The sequence below is a fragment of the Heterocephalus glaber genome, unplaced genomic scaffold (assembly GCF_053883595.1).
Source record: "Heterocephalus glaber isolate CG9 unplaced genomic scaffold, H.glaber_assembly_v1.0 deba00001666, whole genome shotgun sequence".
In the NCBI taxonomy this organism is placed as follows: domain Eukaryota; kingdom Metazoa; phylum Chordata; class Mammalia; order Rodentia; family Bathyergidae; genus Heterocephalus; species Heterocephalus glaber.
In genome coordinates, this window is record NW_028258406.1 from 22,035,225 (window position 1) to 22,052,431 (window position 17,207).

The following is a 17,207-nucleotide window of genomic DNA, read 5'->3' on the forward strand; positions in this document are numbered from 1 at the left end:
ATGATCCCTTGTATCACACAAAATGAAGCACATCAGCCTCATTTTAGTTCCTCATTCTCAAACATACCACCTTCAGAAATAAAGCCTTTGTACAGCTCAACCCTCTGCTTGTATGGTCATCCTTCCTACTTTCTGTATAGTAAATCCTACTCTGTTCAGAATTTAACTTTCCATCACTTCATTGATGATAGATATGACTGCATGTTAAAGGCACTCAGAGAGCATTTATGAAGGAAATGATTTGTCTACAATGTGCTTTAAAATAGTCCAAAAACCATACATGGGGTGGAGGGCAGATAGATTACACAAAATATGAAAAATTATTGAAGCTAGACAAGGGTTCTTTAAGTTTACCATTTTATTTTCTCTTGTGTATGTTTGAAGGTTTCCACAGTAAAAAAGTTTTTTTAAAAGATGGATATATAGGAATAACTAAAACAACTGAAAATGAAAAGAAACAAGAATAGGGAAAGAAGACTGATTTTATTATTACCCCTCCCATTTACCTAATTATTAGCCAAACGTTCACATTACTTTAAAATATTTTAAACCATTTATATACAATATAAAAATTTCACTAACATGAAGTATTAGGAAAGCAAATAATCTCACTTTGAGAAATAACTAAATGACCTGCATCTAAATATGCACTGACCTGAAAACAACGCTGAGATTCCACTTCACTGCAGAAAGAATGGCTGCTATCATGAAATCAACCAATAACAAATGGTGGCAGGGCTGTGGGGAAAGAGGAACCCTGCTCCACTGCTGGTGGGAGTGTAGACTGATGCAACCACTATGGAAATCAGTATGGAGATATCTCAAAGAACTAGGACTGGAAGTCCCATTTGACCCCACTATTCCACTGCTGGAGATCTTCCCCAAAGAATTAAAAGAATCATACCACAGTGATATATGTGTGCCCATGTTCATAGCAGCACAGTTTGTAATAGCTAAAACTTGGAAACAGCCCAAATGCCCATCAACTGGAGACTGGATAAAGAAAATGTGGTTTTTTAATAAAATGGAGTACTACTCAGCCATAAAAAATGAGAAATTAGAGACATTTATAGCTAAGTGGATGCACATTGAGGCCATACTCTTAAGTGAAATAAATAAGACACACATGAATAAATACCGAATAGTTTCTCTGGTGTGAGAAACTGAGTGTAAATAAGGACTAAACGTATAACAGGTAATGTGAAATAGGAAGAAAAGGGGCAAAGGGGAAGGAAGTGGGAGGGCTAGGGGAAAGGATAGAAGGGAATGGGATTAATATGAGAAAATGGAAAAATAGGAACAAAATCTTTGTAAATAGGGAGGAATGGAGAGTTTGAAGGGAGGGCTGGGAAGGGTGAAAAATAAGAACCAAGAGAGACTATGTAAAGGTGCAAATTTCCAATGATGAATGTCATTATATTGTATACCTAAAATGTACCAATGATTAGAATGAATAATCGATAATGTAAAATAGGAAGAAAAGGTCCAAAGGGGTAGGGGTAGTGGGAGGGGCAGGGGAAAGGAAAGAAGGGAAAGGAAAAATGCTGAGAAATGGAAAAAATGGAAATAAAGTCTTTGTAAATAGGGAAGGGTGGAGGGCGTGAAGGGAGGGCTAGGAATAGGAAAAAAAATAAGAACCAAGATGCATTATGTAAAGGTACAATTCCTAATGAGAAATGTAATTGTGTTGTATACCTACAATGTACCAATAAAAGAATTTAATAAAAAAAAATACACACTGACCAGATATAACAATACCACATACATTAAAGGTATTCTCTGCTGAAAACTGGCAAGTTTTTCCTGTCAATAATTTTTAGATCCACCCTGGTTTCAGTAAGAGGGTAGAGAACAGGTAGATAGTAAATACAGTGCTAACTCGGTTCATGAACGCTTTTGTTTGGAAACAATTTGGTTCACAAACAAAAGATTCTTGCAAAATTCTTTTTGTTTGCAAACTCTGTATTGGGTGACAAACATGACTGCAGCCATCTTTCCCACACAGCCACAAATATAGCCATCTTTTCCAAAATCATAGAACAAATTAAGTTTGTGAACTGAGGTACCACTGTATTTCAAAGAATCAAAGAAATATACAATTATCAATGTGAAGATAAGGAGATACAAGGAAACCTTGTGAAAAAGATTGATATGTATTTGTTCAAGTTAACTCAGGTTCTGAAAAAACAAATTTAAACTTATCTTCCTACTTTACCCCATGTCTATTACATATCTGAATTTGCATCTACTATTTACCCGTGCAATATATTGTTGTCTATTTAAAAATATTTCTAGGCCAGGCATGCCGGCGCATGTCTATAATCCCAGCACTCAGGAGGCTGAGGCAGAAAGACGGCTCTGAGTTTGAGGCCAGCCTGGGCTACCTAGTGAGTTCAAGGCCAGCCTGGAAGACATATCAAGACCCTGTCTCAAAAAACAAAACCACTTCTACTTAATTTTACCATAAACAATACTAGATTGTGGCTGCTTCCTAGGTGCCTATGATTGTTTACTTGTACTATCACTTTTGTGGATAAGTTCCTTCATCTACAAAACATATTATCAGGGTTGTTATGTGTACTTACAAAACAATATCGAATAATTTAAATTCAAACATTAATGTGATTCAATATATTAAGAGGGTTGAAAAGAAAAATATCATTTCAACATATACATAAACAACTTCTGACAAACACTCATTCATGACTAAAACAAACTACTACTTCTCAAAAAACTGGGAATAAAGTGGAACTTCCTCGATTTGATAAAATAAATTTATGAAAACCTACAGTTAATCACACTTCCATAGTAAAAGACTGAATGCTTCAGTCCCTACTCACCCCAAGAAACAAGACCAAGATGTCCAGTCTCCTCATTTCCCCCAGTATATTAGGGCAAGAAAATAATGAAAAGGCAGACAGATACTAAAAGAAGAAAAACCTCTATACTCAGACATTATTCCAGGTATAAAAAATACAAAGAATCTAGAAAAAGCTAGTGAATGATAAGTATATTTAGGAGGGTCACAGGATACACGGTCAAAGTATCAAAAACACAACAAAACAAAACAAAACAAACAAAACCACCCCTATATCTATATACTAACAATAATCAGAAACTGATGGTGCAAAGTCCAACTTACAACATACGTACAAAACTTATACATTAAAACTACATGCATCACTGAGAAAATGAAAGACAAAATCTCTTGAGAGACTTGCAATGTTCAAGGATCAGAATAACAAATAATATAAACAGTGTCAATTTTTCCTCAAATTACTTTAATAGATCCAGTCAAAACTCCAAAGGCTTTCTTGTAAAAGTTAATCTTGATTCTAAATCGACATGCAAATTCTAAGGACCTAGAACAGATTAATTTTGAAAAAGGAAAAAAGAGTTGGAGACAAAGTGATTTCAAGATTTACAGAAACAGAATCCTGTGCTCCAGCTTTGACTAACACACAGACCAATTCTAGTTTTTAAGTCCCTTGCACAGATATCTTTTGACTAAACCTTTATATCCCACTTAAAATCCAATTTTCCCTGATGGTACAAGTAATACCTTTCAAGGTAAATCTATTCAAAGCCCTACAGGAAGAATTAGGATTCTCTCATCACTGTACAGTGACAGAAAACTATTAAATGAGTGAAATTCCTTGAGTACTTATCGCAATTAATCATAACAGTTATAAGATGCAATTATTATCATGCCCATTTTAAAGATGAAGACACAGAAACTGACAACATGAGAGAATAAGCTTACATGTCTTATTAGCTGCAGAGCCAGGAATCAAAACTTGGTCAATATAATATAAATATTTTCTTTAGTATGTCTTTAAATTTGAATGGAATCAATATGAATTTATTAAAATTTATTTTTCCTTTTCCTAGCTCTGTCCACTGAAAAGGTCTAAAAACACTGACCAACTCAACAGCAATGATCACCCCTAAAACCCAGGTTATGGTCTCCATAAATCATTTGCTAACACATGGAACCTAAGCTGAGGCAAAAATGTACACGATAAGCTCAGAACAAACTGTCATAGCAAAAAAGCAAAGAAGCCTTCCAACAGCTTTTAAAGTATTTCTTTATCATACCTTTAATTTCAAAAACTGACAACAGTCTCTCCAAGTCTAATTCCTCCTCCTCCTTCCTTCTACTACTCAAAACCCCCAAATTTTAGCTGGACTCACAGCAATTACACTTCTCACTCTGCCTTACAGTTAAGCATAACCAAGTTCTAGCTAATAGACTCTGACAGAACTGTCATGTGTAAGTTTTAGGTGATGAATTGAGAAGCTGCTTACTCTCTTCAGTCTTTATTCCATCCCAGAGGTTGAAATCAATTAAAGGAAGTATTATAAAAGTAGCATCAAAATGCACCTTGAGACTATACTCTTTTAAGTGAAATAAATAGGACACACATGTTTAAATATCACATTATTTCTCTGGTATGAGAAACAGGGTAAATAAAGACCAAAATGTATAATGGACATTGTGAAATAGGAAGAAAATGTTCAAATTAGAAGGGGAACAAGGAAGGGTATAGGGGAAAGGAAGGAAGGGAAAAGAAAAAAGGAGAAAAAAATGGAAACAAAGCTTCTGTAAACAAGGAGGGGAAGAGGGGATGAAGGGAGAGGAGGGGATTGAGGGAAAAACAGTCAAGATATATTATGCACACGTACAAATTCCCTATGATGAATATGATCATTATGTATATCTAAAATATACCAATAAAATTAATTTTTTTAAAGTAGCATCAATAGATGGGCATAGTGGTGCATATCTGTAATCCCAGCACTCTGGTAGGCAAGATCCCAAGTTTGAGCCCAGTGTAGCAACTTAGAAAGACCCTAACTCAAAAGAAAGGGAGGGAAGAGAATGACTGGGGAGGTAGCTTGGTGTGAAGGCCTTGGTTTCAATGCCCAGTACTGCAGGAAAACAAACCAACAAACAGCAACAACAAAAAGCAACAACCATTCAGGTAAAAGCAGACAGAGCAACAAAGCAGAAAGAATCTGGGATCTCAGACAATAGCTTGGAGTAACCACCCTATTTTCCTGACTACTAACCAATTCTGTCTTTGAAATAGAGAAAAGGCTTTCTGCCTTTTAAAGCCATTATTATTTTCATTCCAATCAGAGCAGCTGAGCCAATATTCTTAAAAAACCTACCTTGCTAGAAGCTTTTCAAAATCCTTGAAGATTCAATTAGATGCTTGTCAATTTATTTTTCTTTGTTGCAGAAAATATGCATTCAAAGAAGCACCTGGGCACAGTAAAGGGCAGGAATGCACACATTCTAATCCAACTAATGCTAAATGCTTTTGTGATTTAATAATAGAAAGCTGGAATCTCCAACCTCAAGTCCCACTCTCACTCTCAATTACTCAGATTTGATTGGATAATGTAGATAGGAGCAAAGCTTCAAATAAAATGTTATTTTCAGTGAAACTGAATACTTCTTAGATCTTGTTCCCTTAAGTACAGTACAGTACAACCTTAAGTCCTACTCATCACAAAACAAGGATGTTACAGATTCATTTCATTTTCCTCCTCAATTAGGCACAGGAATGGTTCTAAATTCAAAACTTCAACTTCTTTTCTTTTTCTAAGGTTTTTACCTTCACAGCATTCTCAGTTCCCAGTACTTTTTTCTAATTATTTCTAAAACAATTCTAAATACAGTAATATCCAAACAGAAATGATCTCAAGAAGAGGTACATGAAAAGAGATCTGCCTATCTTAGAATTTACTGCACTGCTACAGCATTTTATACTGTCAAGTATGAGTCTTATTTTAAAACAGGAAAAGCCTGGAAGCTGGGGATGCAGTTCAGGGGTAGAGAACTGGCCAGGCATGCATGAGTCCCTGGGTTCAATCATCAGCACCCCAACAAAAAAGGAAGCATGCACTAAGTGCCACAGAATTGTTTGCTTCAAATGATTTATTTGGGGCTATGAATTAGCCCAGTGGTGAGAGTACTTGTCTTGTGTTCATGAGGCTCTGGATTAAATCCCCAGGTACCACCACCACCATAGAAAGATTAATTTTGCTATGTGAATTTCACTTTACTTGAAAGATATGCAAAGTTTAGCAAAAGTCAAAGACTACTCCTGGAAAGAACAACAAAGACAGAAGTAGGAGAAAACACATTTTAAAAACCAGTAATAAGGGATCAATTCAGAAGTCTGATATCCAGAAAAAAAGAACAGATTCATAGTAGGGGGCAATATCAAAGAAATAATACAAGGTAAGTAAAAATGTTTAAGGTATTCCCCAAGATGACTGTAATTATTGTCTATCTCAAACACATACCAATAAGAAAATAACATTTCTGAGATTTAAAATACTATGGATTTCCAAACTGAAAGAATTTTTTTTTTGGTACCGGGGATCAAACTTGGGACCTTGTGCTTGCGAGGCAGGCGCCAGAACCACTGAGCTAAATCCCCAGCCTAAACTGAAAGAATTTTAAAGAGTCAGCAGGATAAATGAAGAAAAAACATAAACCAAAAACTGACACCCCTTTATCCTTGGTAAAAAGAAAAATACTAAGAACTTCAAGAGAGAAAAAACAACCAACCTACATATCGCCAACAGAAGTAAGAATGATATTGGACTTTTATGTCATGGAGATTGAACCAGGGCATTGCCTGCTAGGCAAACAGACTGTCACTGAACAGGATCCCAAGCTCTGATATTGGACTTTCATGCAGCAACACCTGAAGTTTTAAGTCAATGGAACAATGCCTTCCATATTCACAGGAAAACTATATCCAAGTAGAAATCTCAACCATCAAGAACCAAATATACCAATCAAACATAAAGACAGAACAGGTATCAATAGCCTAATTATATACCGTCAAAAGGAAGGCATAAATAAAATCATGAAAAATGATAACAGAGCTAGAAAACAGAAGGTCCCACAAGAGGAGTAGAAGGAAATCTCATGATAATCTGTAGAAAAATTTTAGGAAAACTACTCACGTACAGGCCTAGAAAACAACCCTACAGACCTGAGCCGGTAGCACAGTAGTTAGTTCCATGAGAAACAGTAATGGGGGAGGGGGATGGAACTGATAAATTGTCTGATATATTTGGGTCATATGCAGAAGCATTTTATTATTCTTGAAAAGAGTTTGAACATACATCAGTGATTAAGTACTTAGTTTTCTTAGGCAAAATAAAAATAAAGTGAAAGAAAAAACATTATACACTGCCAACACAGTGGCACACACCTGTAATCCCAGCACCTGATAGGCTGAGGCAGCAGGATCATGAGTTTGAGGCCAGCCTGGACTGCACAGTGAGACCCTGACTCAAAATAAAACAAAGCAAAGCAAAGCAACAAAACAATATACAGAATCAAATTGTACAGCTACAATGAACAGAAGTGTAAAGAAAGACAATTCCTCATTTTCTGCAGCAGAAAACCAGTTATCTGCAAAAGAGAATGTAAGCAATACATAAGCATTATTTCTAGAATCATGAATTCAAACAGCTACAACAGTTAAAAGGACGAATTATGGCTGAAGAATAATTAAGCATAAGAAATAAATATAATCATGCTATGCACACATTCCACCACTGAGGCATTCCCTAACCCCTCAGTATATTCTTTAATAGTGTGTAACTTTCAAAAATCTCATATTTAGATGAACATGGTGGTGCACACCTGCAATCTCAGCTACTTGGAAGGCTGAGGCAGGAGGATTGCCAAGTTTAAGGCAGCATGAACACCTTAGCAAGACTGTCTCAAAATAAAAACTAAAAAAGGGCTGGAGATATAGTTCAGTGCTGAGTTCAATTCCCAATACTGAAAAAAATAGTCGAGTTTAGATGATCTAATCATAAGATCATCTTATCTACTTATAGTAATGGTAATATATTTTTTAAATTATTTGCACAATTGACTTGGACTTTAAAAAATGTAGCCAGGTACAGTGGCACATGCCTGTAGTCTCAGCACTCAGGCGGTTGAGGCAGGAGGATTGCTGTGTGTTCAAGGCCAAGGTTACATAGTAACTTCAAGGTCAGCCTGAACTACTTAGCAAAACCCTGTCTCAAAAAACCCAAAAAAGTAAATAAATAAAAATTTTAAAAGGAAATATATTCAAAAGGTATTAGAGATAGATACTAGGGGAAGATTAAGTGACAGGTGTAGAGTTGGGGGGAAAATGATGGTTATGGCAACTAGGCAAATGTTATTCCCATAAAGACAGGAAAAATGATGAGCTTAGATTGGACATGTCATGTTTGAGGGATCTAAAAACAACCAAGTTGAAGTATCCAGTACACAGCTAGGTGCAAGGGAAATGAAGAAAAAACCAGCAGATTTTGTGGATTATCAGCCATGGATAATAAATGAAGCCATGAGAATATAGGACAGCACTCAAAAGCTTAAGAGGTAATAGCCAAAGCCAAAAGCCTGAAAACCATCTGACACAACTTAAAATGTTATTTTTAAACCTTAAATACTTTCCATAATATTCAAAGATACATAACTTCTTTGGCTTCAAATTACTCTAATGACAGATCCCATTTGGACATCCCAGAAGGTGTCATTCATTTATTTCCCATTCCACAAGTATTTATAAAACGCCTATCTATATCCAGGAATTCAAAGAAGCATTCAAAGCAGATCTTGCGAGCAGGAGCTCAAAGCACAGTAAGAAACATAAACAGGTACCAGGATTCACATAAGAACTGTACTGACAATGACAAAAACTAAACCCTAGAAGTACACAGAAGAGAGAGCAAAATGCCTGAAAGCTTTACAGGATGTACACCATTGGATAAATAGGAATGAGGGACAGAAAGACAGGAAGAAGGGTTAAGTATTCCAGAACATGCATTAGTAACAGAAGGATGTCCTCGATGGGGACAGTTCAGTGTAAAGCAACCAAAAGGCATATAAAGCTAATAAACTTCAAAAACGCTGGAATTAAATCATAAAAGACATTTCAAGCCTTGTTAGGATGAACAGATACCTCAAGGTAAGGAAAAGAGGAAGAATGCTTAAATAACATCAAAATTCAATTAGAAAAACAAGTCTTACGAGTTTATAGACGCAAACTCATATATATTGGATGAGTGAAGAATGAGAATGTGTGAAACTGCCTATTGAATATGTCACTAAAAAGTTGAGAAAAATCTATAATTAAAGGAATAATATTTAGAGACAAATAAATTAAGGTCAAGAATAGGGATAAAAGCAGAACTGAAAGCCAAAGGAAGCCTGAAGAATGTAAACAAAGAAGTCAAGTGAAGCTTGAAGAAAGTGTTCAATGGTGCTAGCAAAATGCCATGAATGAGACAAATAAAAAGCCAATTTGGATTTAGAAGATGAGGATGTTATTGTCTTTATTAAGAAAGGTAGAATGAGAAGCCAGACTATAACAGAGAAAAGAATAAGAGGGAAACACAGAAGGCAAGTCTCTATCAGAAGTGATTCCTAAATTTACTACAAAAGGAGAAATAAGGAAGACTGTCACTAAAGGAAGGGAGGAGGATAAAAGGCAGTTGTTTTTGTTTCCTTTATTTAGTGTAGCTGATATAAGAAGGTAAGGTTAAGCAACCATCACCACCACTCTAACTTCAGACCATTTCCATCCCCTAAAAAGGAACCTTCACATTCATAAGCATCCTTCCCTTACACTGAGCCACTAGCCACTACTTACTTCTGTTACTATGGATTTGCCTATTCTGGACATTTCATAGAAATGGAATCCTGAGTAAGCAGCTTTTGTGCTCCACCTATTTCACTGGCATGTTTTCAATATGTATCCATGGTATAGCAAGTCTCAGAATTTTATCCCTTTTTAAGGCTGAATAATATTCCATTGTGTGCATATATATTTTACTGTATTTACCTACTCAACAGTTGATGGACACTGGAATTGTTTCTACCATTTGGTTATTATGAATAAGGCTGCTATGCCATTCGTTTACAGGTTTTTGTGAACATGTTTTCACTTTCTGAGTATACAGCCAAGACTGGAATTAGTGGGTGATAAGAGTCACTCTAATGTCTAGCTCTTTGAGAAATTGCTATACTATTCTCCAAAGCAGCACCATCATTTTACATTCCCATCAGCAAGGTCTGAGGATTCTAGTTTCTCTAAATTCTCACCAACATTTAATATTATTTGCCATTTTTATTGTATCCATTATAGTAGGTGTGAAGTGGTATCCCATTATAATTGTGGTTTGAATTTCCCTAATGAGGGCCAGGGACAAGCGCAAGGTCCTGAGTTCAATCGCCAGAACAACAAAAAAAAAGAATTTCCCTAATGACTGGGGATAGTGAGCAACTTTTCATGTGCTTATTGAACACTCATAGATCTTTTTTTTTTTGGTACTGGGGATACAACTCGGGTCCTTGCGCTTGCGGGGCAGGTGGCAGCAGCACTGACCGAAATCCCCAGCCCTTCATATTTCTTTGGGAAAATGTCTAATCAAAGCTTTTGACCATTTTAAACTGTTTTGTATCTTTTTATTTTTGTTATTAATAGTTCTTTACATATTCTGGATATTAGGTCCTTATCAGATAAATGATTCCCAAATATTTTTCCCATTCTGTTACTATCTTTTCACTTTTTTTTTTTTTTGTACCAGAGATGGAACTCGGGACCTTGCACTTGCGAGGCAGGCAGCAAAACCACTGAGCCAAATCCCCACCCCTCACTTTCTTGATTGTACCCTTTCAACCACAAGTATTTTAACTGTGATAAAGTCCAATTTATGTTTTTTTGTCTTTGTGCTTCAACTGTCATATCTAATAAAATTACTGCCTAATCCTACACCATGAAGATTAATATTTGTTTTCTTCTAAGTAGTTCTACTACAGTTTTATTAGGTCGTCTTTGGCCTGTTCTGACTTTAATTTTGTCTATGGTATCATATAGGAGATTCAACTTCATTTTCTTGCACATGAGTATTTAGTTGTTTCAGTACCATTTTTTGAGAGGGTTATTTTTGGCCCTTTCTGAAAAACAAATGACAAAAAATTGTGTGGGGTTTTATCGCTGGACTCTCAATTCTATTCCCCAGACCTACAAGGACTATCCTTATGTAGTACAGTACTAGTTATTGTTGTTTTTTTGTTTAAGTCCCATATTAAATGTAAAGAGGAGGAAAAAGAAGAAAAAAAAAAATCATGGCAAGTCCCAGCTCTGCCTCACTTTGGAAATCATTTTACTCAGATTCATTTTCCTCACACCCACAGAACTGAGAATTAAGTGAGATATGAAATTAGCTTGTATGATGGGCCGGGGATTTAGCTCAGTGGTTCTGGCGCCTGCCTCGCAAGTGAAAGGTCCCGAGTTCAATCTCCGGTACCAAAAAAAAAAAAAGAAAAAAAAAAGAAATTAGCTTGTATGCAATAAAAATTTACATAATTAAGCATTATACTCAACCTCATATATTATTTTGGCAGCGAGGAATAAAAGTAAGTAACATAGTAAGAGGCCTTCAATTTTGCTAAGAAACAGTGCCTAGCACACAATAGTCCCTGAATAAATGTTTATTAAAGTTAACCATTTCCCAATTGTTTTGTATTCTTTTATTTTCTATAACTCTTAAGATTATAAGAAAATAATTTGTAATTTCAAAAGCATCATACTTCAGTTCTTTCTTTAGCAAGCATTTCCTTGAAAAGATAGCAGGTAAATTTCCCTTGGGCTACTTTTAACTTTTAATGCTATTATTTAATATAAGCACTGAAGAACAGTTTCCTCATATTTAACAAGGAAAATGAAATTTAAAAATTATTAAAGTCAAAATAAATTCTATAAAATATACTAATAACCTGATTTAGTTGGTAGTTCCAACAGTTACACTGCACAGCTGTAAGTTACACTTCAAGGTTTTTTTTTAACTAAATTTTTTCAGTTATAGTTTAAGTATTTGTCCAGAGAAAGAGCAATCACTTCACAAGCGGCAATACAGAAATACTTTCTTTGACAAGGTTTATTCGATCAAATTGTAAAAGTCGAGTCCTTCTGATTTTTAACTTTACTGAGGTATAATTACATAAATTTCATCCATTTAAAGGTCCAATTCAATGATAGTTAGTAGACTTATAGAATTGTACAATCATCATTACACAGTTTTGGAACATTTCCAGCACCTTAATAGATCCCTGTGCCCACCTGCAGTCAATTCCCACTGTACTTCCAGGCAACCACTGGTCTACTTTAAAGACATGCTACGTAAATGGAATCACATCACTGTGATTTTTTGCACATAGTATGTTTCTGAGATACATTCATATTGTAGCATGTAAGCAGTTCATTACTTTTTACTGCTAAAGTATTCCAAGTTTCTCTACTTTATGTCTCATATAAATCAACCTATAAACAACTGTATCCTCTTTTATGAGAAAAATTAGATGAGTTGCCAAAAAAACTATTCCCTGTATATTCTACCCTACTGCCACTGTTTCTAAAATGCAAATCTGGTAACTTTCTCCTCTACTAAAATCTCATCAATGGTTCCAATCAAACTATATGGCAGAGTCCATCCTCCTTGACAGAGCATACAGGATGGGCCATCCCAATGTGTTTAGTTTCATTTTCTGCTACTTTTTTCTTGAACACTTTACTATCAATACTAAGGTACATATGACTCCCCCCACAAACTCTTTTCTAGCACCTTTATCCCTTTGTAACTATCTATCTCAAAAACTTAAATTTTGAAGGTCCAATTTAAAACATCTCCCAGAGCCAGATCCTACACCTCACTTTATCAACTGTACCATCTTATCTCAACTGTACCTTTAATCATAACATACCTTAACTTTACCCCTTTTATTAGACTCATGACCCAGCATCTAATCTTGTGTCTGAATTTCACTGTTATTCAATAATTATTTCAAATTAAACGGAATACATTCTGAGATTCCTAGTATTATTCTGCCCACTTCATTAGGGAAGAATAATTACATGTATATAAAGACCACTCTAAAACATGTGGAAAGGACCTAACTGAAGTAGTATAACACAACTCCAAAATCTAGGGCAGTGGTCAACAAAATAAGGATACTCTATGGCTCAGCACACTATGGTCCACTTGAAAATATAGGCCACAGTCTACTTTTGGAAATAAAATTTTATTGCAGCACTGGAGGCACAGAAAAAAGGTAGAGTGTTTACCTAGTATGAGCTAGCATGAGCCTCATGCTTTGTGCATGAGGCTCTGAGTTCAACCTCCAGCAGCACCACCAAAAAATAAAAATACTTAAAATTTTTTAAATTAAAAAAATTTAAAAGTGTTAATTTACTTTTTATTGAACACAGTCACATTCATTCATTTATCATATTGTCTATGGCTATTTCTGTCCCACAACAGCAGAGTTGAGTAGTTCTACTAGAGACCTTGTGGGATCAAAAGTCTAAAATGTTCATTATCTGGCCCCTTAAAGAAAAAATTTGTTGACCCATGCTATACATCACAATCCATTCTATAAGCCAGTCTTGATGGTGCACATCTATAATCCCAGCACTTGGGAGGCTGAGGCAGGAGGATTGTCACAAGTTCAAGGCCAGCCTAGGCCTACATAGTGAGTTCAAGGTGAGGCTGAACTACACATAATGAGACCAAAAAACCAAAAAATAAAAACAATCCATGTTAGGCAGGAAGAAAATTTTGGAACTTCTTTTGTATAAAGTCTTTCATCCCATCCTTTCTAACTTCTATTTTGGTATGTTTTCTAAAATAATGACATGAATAGAGCAGATATATATATATATATATAATTTTAAAATTTAAAAATGTGCATACATTGAGGATGGTATACACCCTGTATTGTTTTTTGCTAATATAGATGACTCCACAAAAAACAAAACAAAACAGAAATAGTCTCAGGATAAGATAGGAGCTCACTTAAAATTTAGCAATCAGGGTTATTACATTACCAATCAGGTTCTTCAAATCACAGAAAAGACACCTAGAATTAAACTTTTCTCAAACTGAAATGTTTAAAACCACTCAAGAAACTAAAAAATATTATTTCAATGAAGCAGGCAGAATATTCTGCAAGTTGAATGCAAGAGAACATGAGCTACAAAAATCCAAACTGCTTCAAAGGTAACGTTTTTTTAAAGTTTTCAATTACAGACAAGTCAAATGCAAACTTGTCTTTCAACACCTGAAGCTCAACTGCCTGATAAAATAACTAGTATATACCTCAATAGCTAAAATTTTTAAATTTGAAATTAACAACTTAAATTTTTTAACCAGTAGCAAAGCTACATCTGATTAAGAAAACAAATACTAGCCTATGGCTCTGAAGAGCCTGGAAAATACCAAAATCTTCTTTATAGTTTTTAATAACTCAAAAGTTGGGATCTGATATCATCAATAAATTTATAAGCTTAAAGTTAATTTACCAACAGAACCTGGATTTATCAGGTTAGGGTTGTCATTCTATGTTGAATCAGATTCTCCAACAAATAATCACAGCCCCCAGAGAGAACTACACTCTACTCTGCTCACCTTTAAGGCTTTTTCTGAGACCTTCCGAGATGACTAGCATCAGACATTTGAGGAAGGCTAGCCATTAGACAAGGCTTTTCCCCACGATCTGACTGCTTGAAGTGACATCCAGGATCAGGTCGATCCTGTATCCAGGAATCATGACCCTCCCTGAGGCACCAGTCATCATGAGACAGTCAGTGCACTTTGGCACTTCTTGAAAACCACTGGGCTGCTCCTTTAGCTGAAAGGAAAAAAAACATCAAAACCACAACAAACAAAACAAAGGGGGAAAAATCAGTAATTCAATCTGAAAAGACAGAGCGTGGGGAAAAAAATTAACCAAACAGCCTTGTCTACATCAAAATGTAGCCTTGCATTAACTAAAGACTATAGTTTCAATATTGTGCCAGTCACTGCAAAGTTTATTCCTAATATACAAATCTAAAAAACTTTCAATCTACTATATTACATATGGACAGAATCGAAAGTGGAAATTAAATAACTATGGAAATACAGCTAAATAAGTATAATCAATGTATTTATAAACAATTAGCAGCCTACTGCTTGAGTGTGCCCTTCCAAGGGACAGGGTACTTAACATTTTCATTTTCTCAAACTGTAATCTGATTCAGAGACATGAAATATCAAAATAGGCTGTGTTTAACCAACACCTATCAATGTGGTTAAAGCCAGTCTACTGGTATTTTTAAATAATTAGGCAAACATCCTCTTTAACTGACCTGTACCAAGTGTACCTGATGTACTCCCCACTACATGCTCTTGTTCAAGCATTCTGAATGTCAATGTTAATGTTTGCTTCAAATAAGCAACTTTAAATCTAGTATCATTATGTCCTTAATTTAAAAAACAAATTTAAAAACTAATTAATAAAAAATATGGTAATTTAAGGTTTAATCTGCTTCAAAATAAAAATTCTAAATATCACAATCCAGAGATAAAACTTGGCTCATTTCTATATTCAAATACAAAATACTTTCCCTAAGTTAAAATATTAAAGAAAAAGCCGGGCCGGCGATTTCGCTCAATGGTTCTGGCGCCTGCCTCAAAAGCGCAAGGTCCCAAGTTCGATCTCCAGTACCCCGGTACCAAAAAAAAAAAAAAAAAGAAAAAGCCTCTGAGGTAAATGTGTTAAAAGTAGGCTCACAGCTCCCTTAAAACATGCTTACTCCAAACATAATGATATCTTGTCTACCAATTATTTTACTTTCCTTTCTCCTACTTCATCCTATATTCTCCATATCTCAGTTAAAACCATCAACACCCACATACATACTCAAGTAGAAAAATGGAAATTCTAGATAAAAATATTTTTTCTACTTGTTTGAGAATACGATTAAAAGGTATGGACCTCTCTCTGAAGAAAAATGTACATGCACAGAGTTTAGACATAATCCCCCCCATGCCCCCCACCCCCGTACTGGGGATTGAACTCAGGACCTTGCACTTGGTGAGGCTGGCACAGTGCCCCTGAACTAAATCCAGAGCCCAAGACATAATTTCAAAGAATACACAGAATCCTCTGAAGCCCCAGCATGGAACCCAGGTTTTCTAGAACCCCTATGAAATGCAATGGTTCAATTCCTTACTCTTCCCTCAAACATAGATCTTTTAGAGCTAAGTTCTCACAGAGCCTGCTTATTTCTGACACGAGATTTCTCAATATATTACAAATGCTTATTTACTGTACTTGCCTATCTTCAAAGATAGTATGTTTTCTAGGAATAAGAGCACTGTGTAATTCCATCTTTGAGTCTCAGTACCCAGAATATAAATACAGGACTAAATACATGTGCTCACGGTGTTGCTACTATTCTTATCCACAGCCAAAGTTACAATGTATCACAGGAAAAACTGTTTCTGAATTAACTTAAAATGTACTTTAATATGTCAAAATCTGAAGAATTCATTCTGGAAAGGCATTTCGGAAGTGAGTCTCCTAAGAAATTAAGTGTAATATATAACAATTCTTTTAAATTGCCCTCAGAGAAACAAGGATAGATTTTCTTTTTAAAGGCTACTAGTTACATGGACATCCAAGCCAAGCAGGAGCTAAGCTTTTTGCAAGGATATCAGAATACTAATGTAACTCATTGCATAAGAACTCCTAAGCCAATAATAGCTAACAAATGGCAAATAATATGAATTATTCCTTTCTTCTCAATCCATCTCACACATGAGATCTAAGAATAATTCTTAATACAGCACAGTTACAGCAGTAACTTCAGACTGACTACAGTGAGCATGAAATTAGTATTGTGGGACTATCCAATAATCTGTTCTAAACCACATCAAACAGATTAGAAACTACACTATTAAAAATATCCATAGAGGGCCGGGGATTTAGCTCAGTGGTTCCAGTGCCTGCCTTGAAAACGCAAGGTTCCAAGTTCGATCCCCAGTACCAAAAAAAAAACAAAAAAAACTCCATAGAATATCAATTCCATAACCCTTAGAGACCTATTTTCAAGTTTAACAATTTTAAAAGTCAAGAATTATTTATATCTTAAAATAATTTTATGCTGGCTTTGTAGATTAAAAACATTTCTAGAAGTCTGGTGTGATGGTACAGCCTTTGAAAGGCTTGAGGCAAGAGAACCTGAATTTCAACCCCATCTCAGCAATTTAGTAACTTAGTGAGATCCTGTCTCAAAATAAAAAATAAAAAAGGGGGCTGAGGACAGTGTGAAGACCCTAGGTTCAATCCC

The 17,207-nt window shown here is 35.4% G+C and overlaps 1 protein-coding gene across 2 annotated transcripts in view; it reads right to left on the bottom strand.

Annotated features, from left to right (window-relative positions):
- The window catches only part of Ints6 (integrator complex subunit 6), an 84,529-nt gene that overhangs the window by 39,084 nt on the left and 28,238 nt on the right, over window positions 1-17,207 (bottom strand). The window contains exon 1 of one of the 2 annotated variants that reach the window (XM_013072019.3): window positions 14,500-14,689. The exons of the other annotated variant lie outside the window; for it this stretch is intronic. The gene's annotated coding sequence lies outside the window, so the exon portion shown is untranslated. Of the gene's footprint in view, window positions 1-14,499; window positions 14,690-17,207 lie in introns of those variants that run through there. 2 annotated transcript variants of the gene reach the window in all.